Genomic DNA, 15,346 nt, shown 5'->3' with positions numbered 1-15,346 from the left:
AAAATTTTTTTCTGTTATTACATGGCCTATAAATAAAACTACCTTTTAATTTTTTTTCTGTAATTCCAAATTTTTCATTAGTTCACACTGACAGACCACTTTTCAGTCTTTCTCAGTCAGATTTCTCCATGAAAACTGTTAGATGTGTCTGTAAACCAAGATAATTCTTATAAAGAAAACAGTTAAGTGTAATCTTTGATAAAATATCCTGAATCGGATCATATCACTTTCTATGCCTGATGATCATATACCTCATATGCATATTTCTCAGGGGTCTGGGTCATAGATTTCATGTGTTCCCCATTCATTTTCTCTGATGTAAATTTTAAAATATGGCAACATTCAGTGGAGTTTTGAGCTCCCCAGTGCCAATCTGATGAAGCCCAAGTCTTAAAAATGCCAATGCACTTGTACATAAACGTAAAACCAGGTCTGTGATCTGGGCCCAAGCTCCTGTACCAGAGGAGCAAACTTCTGATAAAGAACCACTTCCAAACTCTAGAAACACCAGATCTGAAAAGCTCTCAAATCTTGGCTTTGTTGAATCGGTTTACTTAATTTAAGCCAAACCCCAGCATCCATGTGCCAAGTGCTCGGTTCATCACTTGGGATTCAAAGATGAACAGGCCAGTCTGTAGCATCTAAGAACTAAGTTAAGTGGATTGATATGGACCTACAAACTATTCATGCTAAAGTACTACAAAAGAGGTATGTACAACATGTCCCTAGGAGTTGTACAAGGCCCCACTGGCAAGGTGATATTGTATTTCAAAGAATGAGTAGGGGGCTTCCCTGGTGGCGCAGTGGTTGGGAGTCTGTCTGCCGATGCAGGGGACACGGGTTCGTGCCCCGGTCCGGGAGGATCCCGCGTCCCGCGGAGCGGCTGGGCCCGTGGACTGTGGCCGCTGGGCCTGCGCTTCCCGAGTCTGTGCTCCTCTGGGGGAGGGGCCGCGGCGGTGAGAGGCCCGCGTACCGCAAAAAAAAAAAAAGATGAGTAGGAGCACTCTGGCAGGGCAGAGAGAAAGGATGTTCTCAGTGGATGATATAGCATTTATAATAAGGATTTTAAACTCTATAGACAACGATTAATCATGAAATGCATTATTATTTTTTAAATTTCACTAATATACAAATGGTAGCCATTTGTTATATCATCTTTGGAGAAAGGTCTGTTTAAGTTCTTTGCCCCTTTTAAAATTTGGTTATTTGATCTTTTCTTGTTGAGTTGTAAGAATTCTTTATATATTCTGGATATTAACCTCTTTTAAGATATATGATTTGCAAATATTTCCTTCCATTCCAAGGCTGTCTTTTCATTCCATTGATTATGTCCTTTGACGAACAAAAGTTTTTAAGTTTGATGTAGTCCCATTTGTCTACTTTTGCTCTTGTGGACTGTGCTTTTAGCATCATATCCAAGAAATCATTGCCACATCCAGTGTCATGAGACTTTCTCTTATATTTTCTTCTAGTTCTATAAGTTTGGGGCCTTACATTTAGGTCTTTAATCCATTGAATTAATTTTTGTATGTTGCATAAGATAAAGGTCCAACTTCATTTTTTGCATGTGAATATCCAGGTTTTCCAGCACCATTTGTTGAAGAGACTGTTCTTTTCTCATTGAGCAAAGCTTACCCTTTTAACCACTACCTATAGACAGGCATACCTTGTTTTATTGCTCTTTGCTTTACTGAGCTTCACTGACACTGCATTTTTTTTACAAACTGAAGGTTTGTGGCAACCCTGCATCGCCAAATGATGGTTAGCATTTTTTAGCAATAAAGTATTTTTTAATTAAACCATGTACATTTTTTCAGACATAATGCTATTGCACACTTAATAGACTACAGTATAGTGTAAACATAACTTTTATACGCACTGGAAAACCAAAAACTTTGTGTGACTCATGTTATTGCAATATTCGCTTTATTGCAGCGGTCTGGAACTGAACTCACAATATTTCTACAGTAAGTATATATATATATATATATATATGTACATATATATATGTGGTTTATTATAAGGAGTTGGCTCACTCAATTATGAAGGCTCACAAGTCCCAAGATTGTCAGGGTGTCTCAGCAAGCTAGAGAGCCAGGGAACTCAATGACTTAGTTCCACTCCAAGTCCAAAGGCCTGAGAACCAGAAGAGTTGATGGTATAGTTATAGTCTGAAGTCCAGCAGGTTTGGGACCCAGGAAGAGCCAGTGTTTCGGTTTGAGACCAGAAGCAAGTAATTAAAAATAAATAAATAAAATTCCAGTTCAAAGGCAATCAGGGAAGAAGAATTTTCTCTTATTCAGGGTAAGGTCAGCCTTTTTGTTCTTAATGTTCAACCAAATATCTGAGCATCCCTTGGCCCAGTCAAGTTAACTTCTAAAATTAACCATCACATACTGCCACTTACTAATTGATTGGCCCTGGGCAGATTACTTTATCCTCCTGTGCATCAAGGTCCTCATCTGTAAACTGGGAATAATTATAGTACCTACCTTACAGACTTTCTGCAAGGATTATACAAAAGCATGCATGCAATACACTTAGCAAAACACATAATAATTGTTACTTATTACTGTTAACTTTTAAGTTACTACATACGATTCCACTGTTTGGACAGATTACAATTTATTCAACTGATTCTCTACTATTAAATTTCAATTGTTTCCAGTGTTTTTTCTTTGTTCCTAGTATTTTTTATTATTGAGAAATGCCTTCAAGAATATCTGTGTAGGTATATGTTTAGGCATAACCATAATTATTTCATTAAGATTAATCTTTATAAGTGAAATCACTCAGTTAAGCAGATAACCAAAGATTTCAATACATATATAACCACAACCTTTTCCACTTGACTCTGCACCTCGTTCTTGAGGTGATTATATTTCTCTGCTTCACTGATATTAAGCTTGGCTGTGTGATCTGCTTTGGCCAATGGAATGTGAGCAGATATAATATCCAACCAAAGCTTTAAGTGTACCTGTATGGATTGACTTGCTGCCTTAGAGATTCCACCCTCTTATACTTTTTTCTTTTCTTTTTCTTTTTTTCTTTTTGGCTGTGTTGGGTCTTCATTGCTGCGTGCAGGCTTTCTCTAGTTGCGGCGAGCCGGGGATACTCTTCGTTGAGGGGCGCAGGCTTCTCATCGCAGTGGCATCTCTTGTTGCGGAGCATGGGCTCTAGGAGGGTGGGCTTCAACAGTTGCAGCACGTGGGCTCAGTAGTTGCGGCACACGGGCCCTAGAGGGCAGGCTCAGTAGTTGTGGCTCACTGGTCTATTTGCTCCATGGCATGTGGGATCTTCCCGGACCAAGGATCAAATCCATGTCCCCTGCATTGGCAGGTGGATTCTTAACCACTGTGCCACCAGGGAGTCTTCCACCGTCTTATACTTTTGCCATGAGAACAACATTCCCTGGGTACCTGTTGACTGCAGAATGGAGGACATGTGGATCAGATCTGAACTCAATTCACAGCCCAAATCACAGTCACTCTAGCTGACCCTAAGATCTGGGGGTGAGAAAAATATTTGTCATGTAAGTCACTAAGATATTATGGTTATTTGTTATGCACATCATTGCAGTAATAACTGACTGATGTACAGAGAGATGAGATCATCAGATTTATTGGTCCTACTTCAGTGACCTAAGCTGCCTAGAGTAGTCCCAGAGTACTAAGTCTATTATCATCCTTCCTCCAGACCCCTCCCCCAACAAATCACTGAATCTATATATAAGCTCACTCCTCTTTTTAGGGTTACTGCCAAAATCAAGAGCTTCCAAAATCTATTAGAGAAAATGTTCACAACCAGGAGATGTGTAAATTTCTTAGCCTCTCATTGAGAATCCTTAAAAAGGTTCTTAGAGTCTAAAGTCTTAACTAGCTTTCCCCAAGATATGTTCCAAAGAACCTTAGTCCTTTAAAATGCTAACAAAATCCACAAAAATGGATTCAATTTTGGCCGCTTAAGTGATCACTTTTTAGAAATGCTTTTTCTTTGGAAATGTATTTTTTGAATATGTATTTTATGACATTCTTGAATGTTCATGATGCACACCAGCATATGAAATTATCTGAGAAAGCTTGCAGTAAAGAAACATGCTAAGACTCTGCATGTCCCAATTTTAATTTTCACTAGCCCTTTTTCTCTAGCAATATCTCAATATTTCTTATTAAGTGAGAAGCTAGGATTCTACAGAATCTATTTTGTGAGACCTTAACTCAGAAGGTGGACTCTCTAATGAGGAAATTTCAGACTTTACAGAGGCCAACTAGAAGAGATATTTTAGGTCTCTGTAGTACCTATTATACCATGTCACATTATGTACATATATCAATTAATAAATGAGCCAATCTGCTGTTCCAGAGGCCACATATTACAATGACTTCAATAAGATAGAAGTTTATTTCTTTCATGTAAGAGTCCAGAGATGAGTAGTCTAGGTTGACAAGGTAGTTCTGCCTCACCGGGTCATCTAAAATCCCAGGCGGGCAGTTTGTCTCTGTGACCCTCAACATTGGTTTCCAATCCCTGTCATTTCCCAGCCTGAAGGAAGAAAGAAATCTAGAGGAGGAGATTCCACCTTAAGAAACAATCAAGATATTGCTTATGTCACTTCTTACTTATCATTGGCCCAATCCTAGTCACATGTCCAACGCCTAGCTCCCAGGGAAATATACCTCTAGCTAAGTGGCTATATGTCCTACTAAAAGGTCAGATAATTCTATTCCTAAAAGGAAGAAGAGGACAATAGACACTGGGGGTCAATTAATGGTATCTGTCACTGTTTTTAGCTTACTTTCTTGAAACCTCTGGACTCTCCCTTCTAGGTAACAGAATGGAAGTTGTCATATAAATGAGTCAGGAAATGCTGACTTATTTAAATAACATAAACATCATCTTTAAGTTACCATTATCTCCTATCTCCTTAAAACATCTGAGGCAATGCACAATTCCTAGTTTAAAATACAACTTGAAACTGCTCATTTTTTAATGTTCAGACTCACAAGTAATCAAAGAGATGTAAGCACCTTGAGGGCAAGGAGAATATCTTACCACTGTTGTCAGAACAATGTGCCACACTAGAGGTGCCTGGAAAACATATGTTGCATGAATGAATAAAATAAGATGCCAGCTTGAAAAATGGAATGGGATACTATTATCTCCTTTGAAATTAGTGAAGGTTTAAAGTAATGATGGTGCTTAATGCCGGCGAAGATGCAACAAGGCAGATAGTTTGACATATTACAGATGGAAGTATAAATTAGTACAACCTTTCCAGAGGGCAATTCATCAAATTACAAGAACAAAAAGAAACAAATTTTTGTTGATCACATGGGCAAAGATATAAAAATTTGTTAATATGTTATCTTGGTGAAAGTATCATCATATATTACTGGTGGGAACCTATTTGTAGTAACCACTGTGGAGACATTTTGGGAATGCCTAGCACAATTAAAATGCACATACTCTGACGTAGTACGTTCTCCTCTAGAGGTCTGTCTTCCTGATATATTTGCACAGTTGTGATGTTTGTTTATATAAGGGTCCTTAATACAGACTTATTTGTAGTGGCAAAAGACTGGAAAAAGCCTAAATGTCCTTCATTGGGAGGGGGCAATTAAATGTCAAGCAGCTATTTAAAAATACATTGTTAAAATTGTTAAAGTCAAAGTACACAAGAGTATTTCTACCACCATGATTTGATAGGCTTTTTAAAAAGTGGATGTGGAAGGTACACCCATTTTCATAGCAGCATTATTTATAATAACCAAAAAATGGAGGAAACTAATAAGAACCTGCTGTATAAAAAAATAAAATAAAATTCAAAGAAAAACTGGAGGATAAAACCCAAGTGTTCACATTTATATATATATATATATATATATATATATATATATATGCATATATTGCGCGAGAGAGAGACAGAGAGAGACAGAAAGAATCTGAGGAAGAAAAAACATGATTGAAGGTCAGAGATGGAAGGCTAACTTGTTAAGGTTTATATTTAACTTTTTATCATATGTCACTTTTTCAACAGAAGTAAAAATCTTTGGGGAGTTCCCTGGTGGTCTAGTGGTTAGGATTCCTGGCTTTCACTGCTGTGGCCTGGGTTCAGTCACTGGTTGGGGAACTGAGATCCCACTAGCCACAAAGTGCAACCAAAAACAAAGAAGTAAAACACTTAAAAAGTCACTATTCATATTCTTTGACTCTGTAATTCTCTTTCTATCCCAATGAAATAATTTGAAATACAAACAAAAATTTATGCCCACCATGCATCAAAAACTTGGAAATAACCTAAACATCCAATATTACGGGAACAGTAGTGAAAACTATAATTTATAATTAACATTTTCAATAATACTGGAAAATGATATAATGAAAAACAAACAAACATAAAGCTCGGGACTCCCCTGGTAGCGCTGTTGTTAAGAATCCGCCTGCCAATGCAGGGGTCACGGGTTCGAGCCCTGGTCCAGGAAGATCCTACATGCCACGGAGCAACTAAGCCCATGCGCCACAACTACCGAGCCCTGGGAGCCATAACTACTGAGCCTGCGTGCCACAACTACTGAAGCCCGTGCGCCTAGAGCCCGTGCTCCGCAACAAGAGAAACCACCGCAATGGGAAGCCCGCGCACTGCAAGGAAGAGTAGGCCCTGCTTGCCGCAGCTAGAGAAAGCTGGTGCGCAGCAACGAAGAACCAACGCAGAACCAACGCAGCCATAAATAAATAAATAAAATACTAAAAAATAAAATTAAAATAAAGCATAGTAAAAAGATCACAAGTACCTATGACAGAATGTTATCAGTTGTTGCCCCTGGGGAGCAGCACTGCAGATGCATATTATTCTGTTTCTTTATAGTTTTTTGTTTGATACAAGTCAGAGCTCTTCTGACTGTTAGTGACAGAAACTGAAATCAAACTACCTTAATTAAAGGGATATTTGTGGGCTTACTGAACCAGTTACTAGGACTGACTGGAACCAGGGACTCTTTCCAATCTCCTTCCCCCTCCTCTCTGCACATTGGGATCAATGTCTTCAATGGTAGATCTGCCTTCTCCACAGCCATACGACTCTGTTGCCAGAAGCTCCTGGATTCACATTTTCTAGTTTTTCCACTACAGAGGCAAAGAATGTCCCCTCATTCTTTGGGGGGTGTGGCAGATCCAGCTAAAATAATCCCAACAAAAAATTTTCATTGGCCCATTTTAGATCACATATCCAATCAGAGTGGCCAGGGTGGTGATAGGGAGGGAGGGGAGGGTAGTGCATAGGAAGGCAGGTTTATGGAAGAAGACAGTATCAACCAGGAGGTAACAGGATCTGTTCTCCTTGAGTTTGGGGCACGTCGGTGCAGCCTGCATTCCCCATGCTGTAGCAGAATTTTTTTTTTAAAAAGACAGCAGCACCCACTATGGCCAGATGGTTAGTGTGATAAGGAGTGTGCAATGTACCAAGAAAAGAAGAGAGCTGCTAGGCCATCAAAATAACAACTGTCCATCGTACTGTATTTTCAATGAGCATGTTTACTTGGATAGTCAGGAAGAAAAATTTTAAGTGAGAAAAGAACACCATTTCCTCTTCTCTCTCTTGCCCTGGGGTTTAGTGGTGCCTCTGGAATACTTCCTTATTTACCTTCTGGTCACTTGAAAAAACAGTTATATTCACCTTCTGATTAAACCTTGAAATCAAACTTGCTCCCCCTTAAATGGCCTGGTGAAATAGTTTTCTGAAACCCTGAACCTGGTTGGTTGCTTTTTCCCCCCAAGTCACCTTCCAGGCAACAGAAACACAGCTAACATCTGAGTTCTATCCTATAATTTGAATTTTGGGTTGACGTTCAGTTCCAAAGGTCCTGGTTTCTGCATCTCTCTCCCACTCCTGAACTGGCCAAGTCTGAGTTTATTGACCTTCACAGCACAATACAAAATACACTTGTTTGCTTTGGCCTGTTCTGGTGGGCAAGGAGTCCTGTCTGACTTTGCCTTCCACTGTTTGGTTTGCTAATTATATTGTGTATTTTAGTCACTTTCTGTACACATCACTAGACACCTTTCTTAATGACTCATTATTTCAATGTTTTGGAAGAAAAATATATAATGTGCTCTGCTTTCTTATGACTTAATTCATTTCTTTTTGTAAAGTTACGAGACTAGGCACTAACCCTTAATTGGAATATACTTGTTACAAATTTATTTCTAAGTCTAGCAGAAGCAACTACTATTATACTAGATATAGGATAGAAGTTACACAGAATTGTAGAAAGTTGATGAAATTCATCCATTCTTTTTTATTTTTAATTGCGGTAAAATACACAGAATGTGAAATTTACTGTTGTAAACATTTTTACAGTAAAGTACATTCACATTGTTGTGCAACCAATCTCCAGAATTATTTTCATCTTGCAAAACTGAAACCCTATACCGATTAAACAAAAACTTCCCATTCCTCCCTCCTTTTAGCTCCTGGCAACCACCCTTTTATTTTCTGACTTATGAATTTGACTACTCTAGGTACTTCATATAAATGGAATCATAGAACATTTGTCCTTTTGTGACTAGCTTATTTCACTTAGAAAAATATCCTCAAGTTTCATCCATGTTGTAACGTGTCAGAACTTCATTTTTTAAGGCTAAATAATATTCCATTTATGTATATACCACATTTTATTTATCCATTCATATGTCAATGAACACTTGGGTTTTATTTTCCATTTTTTGGTTATTATAAATAATGCTGCTATGAAAATGGGTGTACAAATATTTCTCTGAGACTCTGCTTTTAATTCTTTTGGGTATATACCCAGAAGTGGAATGCTGGTCATATGGTAATTCTATTTTTAATTTTTTCAGGAACTGCTATACTGTTTCTCAGAGTGGCTGCACCATTTCACATTCCTACCAACAGTGCACAAGAGTTCCAGTTTCTCCACATCCTTGCCAATACTTGCTATTTTTTGGTTTTTGGTAGTGGCCATCATAACAGGTGTGAGATGAAAATTTCATCTATTCTTAGTCTCTCATTTTGTGCATGAGGAACTGAAACCCAGTCATTTTAAATATATTGTCCAAGGTAGTGCAAATCATATGAGGGAGTAAAGTGCAGTGGTTAAAATATTGGACTCTGGATCTAGATTCCCATTTTTTTTTTTTTTTTTTTTTTTTTTTTGCGGTACGCGAGCCTCTCACTGCTGTGGCCTCACCCCTTGCAGAGCACAGGCTCCGTACGCTCAGGCTCAGCGGCCATGGCTCACGGGCCCAGCCGCTCCGCAGCATGTGGGATCTTCCCGGGCCGGGGCACGAACCCGAGTCCTCCGCATTGGCAGGCGGACTCTCAACCACTGCGCCACCAGGGAAGCCCTAGATTCCCATTTTTTAATCTTGGCTCTGCAACTGACTGACTGCATAATCTTGGGCACATTACTTAACTTCTCTGTGTTAGTTTCCTTGTTTGTAAAATGAGTATAATTTAAGGGTACCTATTTCATAGAGTTGTTGTTGTAAGGACTAGATGAGATAACACACATAAAGTGCAGCTTGAAGACGGCCACGGTTTTTTGGACATTCCTCCTATGAGAGGATGGGATATAATTCCCCTCCCCTTGAACCCACACTGGCCATAGGCCCTCAGTTGTCGTTAATAAAACGCAACTGAAGTAATACTGCTTGGCTTCCAAGTCTGAGTCAGAAGAAGACTTTCAACTTCTGCCTTGGTCTCCAGGAACACTCTCTCTGTGGGAAGCCATCTGCCTTATAAGAAGTATGGCTGTCCTGCTAGAAAAAACATATGAAACTACATGAAGAGAGAGAGGGGTTTGTTCCACTGAGCTCAGCTTTCCTGCCATCCTCACAAGGTGCCAGGCATCTGAATGAGCCTGTTTGGCACCCTCTAGACCAAACCAGCTGTCAGCTGAACAAAAAACAAGTGACCTCAGTCAATACCACACTGAGCAAAAGAATTGCCAGCCAAGTTTTACCCAAATGCTATTTTTACGTAATTAATTTGGGCATTAAATCACACAGCAGTTGAACATTGGAACAAATGCCTGGTATACAATAAGTGTCACTAGAATGTAAACTCTCTAAGGGCAGGTATTTTTGCCTTCATTGCTATTTCCCCAGGACTTAGAGCAATGACTGGCATAGAATAGGTGTTCAATAAAGATTTGCTCAATGAATGGATGAAATTAAAACTCTTGCTTTTATTAGTGGTAGATGGTAATCAGAGCCAGTCTGATGATCAGAGCTCTCTGCATCACTCCATGCTGACCTAAAAGCTGCTGACCATTTAGTTTATTTCTCCTGAGATTTTTAGGTCTTTATGATACAACTCTTGGTGTATTCTCAAAAAGTTAATGGTAAAGTATACTCTAATTTGTAAAGGTTGGAGAACATCAAAAGAGACTGCATGGTGTTTCTTATACTAATACTACAATACCAGGCACTTAAAACTTGTAGCTCATTAAATCCTAACAACCCTGCAAAATTTATATCATTTTCTCCCATTCTACACATTAAGACACTAGGGTTCAAAGAGTTTAGGTACTTTGTCCAACCAGAGATGAGAAGCAAAAGCTTCAGGATTTGAACCTAGATCTGCTTCCTCCTTGAAGAGCACTTTTCAGTCTAGAAAACTGTTCATAAAGATCATCAGCACACAACAGTGAGTAAAGAGGGTCTTTTGCTTTAAAAGTCAAGAATAGGGCTTCCCTGGTGGCGCAGTGGTTGAGAGTCCGCCTGCCGATGCAGGGAACACGGGTTCGGGCCCCGGTGCGGGAAGATCCCACGTGCCGCGGAGCGGCTGGGCTCGTGAGCCATGGCCGCTGAGCCTGCGCGTCTGGAGCCTGTGCTCCGCAACGGGAGAGGCCACAGCAGTGAGAGGCCCGCGTACCGCCAAAAAAAAAAAAAAAAAAAAGAATTAAAAGTCAAGAATAGCCCATTCAAGTCCCAGCTGCTGGCCAACTATGAGACCTTCTTCAACTCATTTCATTTATCTCATTTTCCTCAACCAGAAAATGGGAAGAGTGATTCCTGTACTGCCTACCTTACAGTGATTTGGGTGATTCTTATAACCCAAACACTTCGGCAAACATGCTTCTGCAGAAGGATCTTCCCATGGCAACAAAGATAGAAAAAGATGGGCAGAACTTTCTGAGATCCTAAATAGACAAACATTTTTGACAAAATAGTGGCAATTAGTGATTCCAAAGTTGAAATAATCTTCAGCAAAGCAAATTGAGTTCAAAAGAAATATATGTTAAGACAATTAAGATATTTTGAGGTAAAGGATATATTCATCTAGAGTGAAATTTTTACTCAAAATATAATTGTCAATGTAGTCAAAACCTGAATATCTGAAGTTGAATATCAGATTTGAGAATATTGAAGTGTGTGCTAAAATGTTGATGCTTTTAACTCTAGTAGCTTGTGGTACAAATAACTAATCTAGTTTTTTTTTTTTTTAATATATTCTTTCTTTCTTTATTTTTGGCTGCGTTGGGTCTTTGTTGCCGCACGCAGGCTTTCTCTAGTTGCTGTGAGCAGAGGTTATTCTTCGTTGCAGTGTGTGGGCTTCTCACTGCGGTGGCTTCTCTTGTTGTGGAGCACGGGCTCTAGGCACGTGGGCTTCAGTAGTTGTGGCTTGCGGGCTCTAGAATGCAGGTTCACTAGTTGTGGCACACTGGCCCAGTTGCTCCGCAGCATGTGGGATCTTCGCGGACCAGGGCTGGAACCCGTGTCCCCTGCATTTGCAGGAGGATTCTTAACCGCTGCACCACCAGGGAAGCCCACTAATGTAGTTTTTAAATTGTTGAAACAATGGGCTTTCTGCAAATTTCCTCATTTCACCCCCACCTTCCCTCTCTAGCATCCAACTCTGAAAACCAAGGGCTCCTTGGTCTGAGCAGCCTTTGTCAAGCCACAAAAGATCCTGTTATACATTTTCTCTAGGGCCTGTGGGGCCTACTTGACATACATTTGCATAACTATGTTCAGCTTCTCAAGTGATACTTAAAAACAAAAAAGAACAAGGAGAATCTGCACCAAGGGGTCTTGTTGTTTTTAAACAGCAACTGTTTAAATGTGATTTATTTGGCTGAAGTTCTGTCTAACCAGAACCTCACCACCAACATGCAGTCAGGTGTACATATGGGTGCACACACACACACACACATATGCACACACAACCACACACACTGAGCTAGGTTTAGTCTCCCAGACTCAGATTCCTAAATGCTTCTATGACCTATGATTGTATACACTCTGATAGCTCTCAACTCTAAATTCGGAGAGTCTAAAAAAGATTTGAACATGTTAAAAATGTTGTAAATTTGACTATTACAATTGTAGAACCCAATTCAACAAACCAAATTTAGGGTTATAGGAGTATCAAATTTACCAAGAGAGTTTCTGTGATTTAAACTGATATAAGAGCAAGTAATTTGTAAACTCCACTATTTTTCTGAATTTACATCTTTTCAACTTTTCACCCTTTAAAACTCCATCAACACTCCATTTGTTTAGAATATCTAGAATCGCAATTGCTAAAACATAGCATACAGGTAATGGGTTCTGGATCCGTGGTCCTCAGATCTGGGATTCAACCTAACCTGTGACTTAGTGGAGCCAGATCCTCCTTGAGTCACTTGGTACCTGTGTCATAAGATTTTTGTGAAAATTAAATGAGAAAAATAACAGTGTCAAGCATCCAGCAAGTGCTTGAAAACATCAGCCATTTTACTATCATCAAAAAGTCTACAAATAAATTCTGGAGAGGGTATAAAGAAAAGGGAACCCTCCTATACTATTAGTGGGAATGTAAATTGGTGCAGCCACTGTGGAAAACAGTATGCAGGTTTCTTAAAAACTAAAAATAGAACCACCATATGATCCACCAATCCCACTGCAGAGAAAACTAATTGAAAAAGACACATGCACCCCAATGTTCATAGCAGCACTGTTTACAATAACCAAGACACAGAAGCAACCCAAGTGCCAATCAACAGACAATTGGTTTAAGAAGATGTGGTGTATATATATACAGTGGAATATTACTCAGCCATAAAAGAACGAAATATTGCCACTTGTGGCAACACGGATGGATCTAGAGAATATCATACTAAGTGAAGTAAGTCAGAGAGAGAAAGACAAATATCACATGATATCACTTATATGTGGAATCTAAAAAATAATACAAGTTAATTTACAAAACAGAAACAGACTCACAGGCATAGAAGACAAACTTATGGCTACCAAGGGGATAGGAAGTGAGGGAGGGATAAATTAGGAGTATGGAATTAACAGGGACAAACTACTATACATAAAATAGATAAGCAACAAGGATTTACCATATAGCATACGGAACTATGTTCAATATTTTGTAGTAACCTATAATGGAAAATAATCTGAAAAAATATATATAACTGAATCACTTTGCTGTACACCTGAAACCAGCACAATATTGTAAATCAACTATACTCCAATTAAAAAAAAACTATTACTATAAAAAACCCCATTGGCCATTTGTAATTAGCATAATCTTTTGCCAAATTTAATGCTAAGATACTTTAGTTTCACAAACTACCCTTACCACTTAATGCTCCCACCAGTGCCATTGCCTTCATTCCTAAGACCATAGCAAGTTATTTACATTGTCCTTTACAACAGTAAGTATTTTTCACCTCTCTTAGACATGCTCGATGTTGTAAAATGCAGAAAGCAAAAAATAATTCAATTGGAAAGACTGAGTCTCTTGTTAGTGTCAGGATATTTAAACATTTAGCTCAAGTATTGATTCTTTTTGCATTTAAATCAATTTTAGATGTTAACAATAGCTAATCTAATTGCTAGTGACCCTATAACTAACATAAGAACACAAATCATGGGCATCAAGTACGTATTAAAGTCAAATAACAGGTAATTTTTTTCTCTTAGTTCTTTGAGCGTATTGATTAAACCCAATGTAATTTCTCTTTTCAAATGGAATTCCAGCTCTTATTTGAGAATGAAGAAGTAACAACATCCCCTGTAAAGGGCTATCAGACCTCCTTCCATGTCAGTGGAAAGGAGGAAACGAAAATTAAACATGTCAGCCAAAGCACAGATGGGAAACTGGGTAAGCTGATCAACCTCTATTTTGATTACTACATTTGTTAGGGCTAAATGCTTGATCTGTGTTTGAGAATGGCAGTTACGCTGCTAAAAAGAAAGGAAATGAATGATCCCATCAACATTGTGATGTAGTTGAGATTTATCTGCATCAAATCTAACTCTGTTTGGGATAAGCTGAAAATCTTGATCTGTTTAAAAGGTTCCAATTTGGGGCTTCCCTGGTGGCGCAGTGGTTGAGAGTCAGCCTGCCGATGCAGGGGACGTGGGTTCGTGCCCCGGTCCGGGAAGATCCCACATGCCGCGGAGCGGCTGGGCCCGTGAGCCATGGCCGATGAGCCTGTGCGTCCGGAGCCTGTGCTCCGCAACGGGAGAGGCCACAACAGTGAGAGGCCCGTGTACCGCCAAAAAAAAAAAAAAAAAGGTTCCAATTTGGCAGAACTTTCTTCCCTGTCAGCACCGAAAAAAGTCTTTGAAATGCATAGAAACTCTACAAATGAAAGGAGAAGTACGCATGGAGTGAACACGGTCCCAAACATTTTGTAATATTCCACAAGTTTTAAGGGAAAGATATTTAGTGAATCAGAAACAGGAAGCTGGTCTCTACTGGAGCCTATAGCATCTTTGATATGATGTTAATGATTTGCAGAGCCTCTTCCTCTCCACTCCCAACTGATGTGAACTGGGCCAAGGTTAAGTTGATGGAACTACTTAAGCATTCCCTCTAGCTTTTCCCACAAAGATCAGCACAAGGATTAGCAATGGTGTTGTTTATATTACGTTGATTTACTATATCACGCTGCTCCTCATTCCTAACCTTTATGATTCATTCACAGTATTTCACCAAATGCACTCATAAAGTGGGGTTAATCACACTTGCCTATTATAGTGGACAGCTATTGCTCTTGTCTTAATCTTCAGATAAAAGCATTTGAATCTCCTCTGAGGAATACAACTTCCCTACTCAATCCATGGTGTTACGAATACGGATGTTCTCATCCCCAACTCCAAAGATGGGCACATACATCAGGACTGATGCAACCAGAGCCCAGACTCCTGCTGTCCTTGGTCTTTGGTGCCCTGCCCCATCCTTCTATGCAGCAATGGATTTTGCTCCCAGGCCAATTTGGAAACATCGTCTCTGAAGAAATTTAGTCAGTGTATGTGGTGTATTCATGCAATAGTAATTCAGAGTAGAGGTTGGCATACCAGAGACGACCAAATTTGCATTGGCATT

The sequence above is a fragment of the Phocoena sinus genome, chromosome 2, assembly GCF_008692025.1.
Source record: "Phocoena sinus isolate mPhoSin1 chromosome 2, mPhoSin1.pri, whole genome shotgun sequence".
Lineage (NCBI taxonomy): Eukaryota > Metazoa > Chordata > Mammalia > Artiodactyla > Phocoenidae > Phocoena > Phocoena sinus.
Note: the sequence above shows the minus strand (reverse complement) of the source record.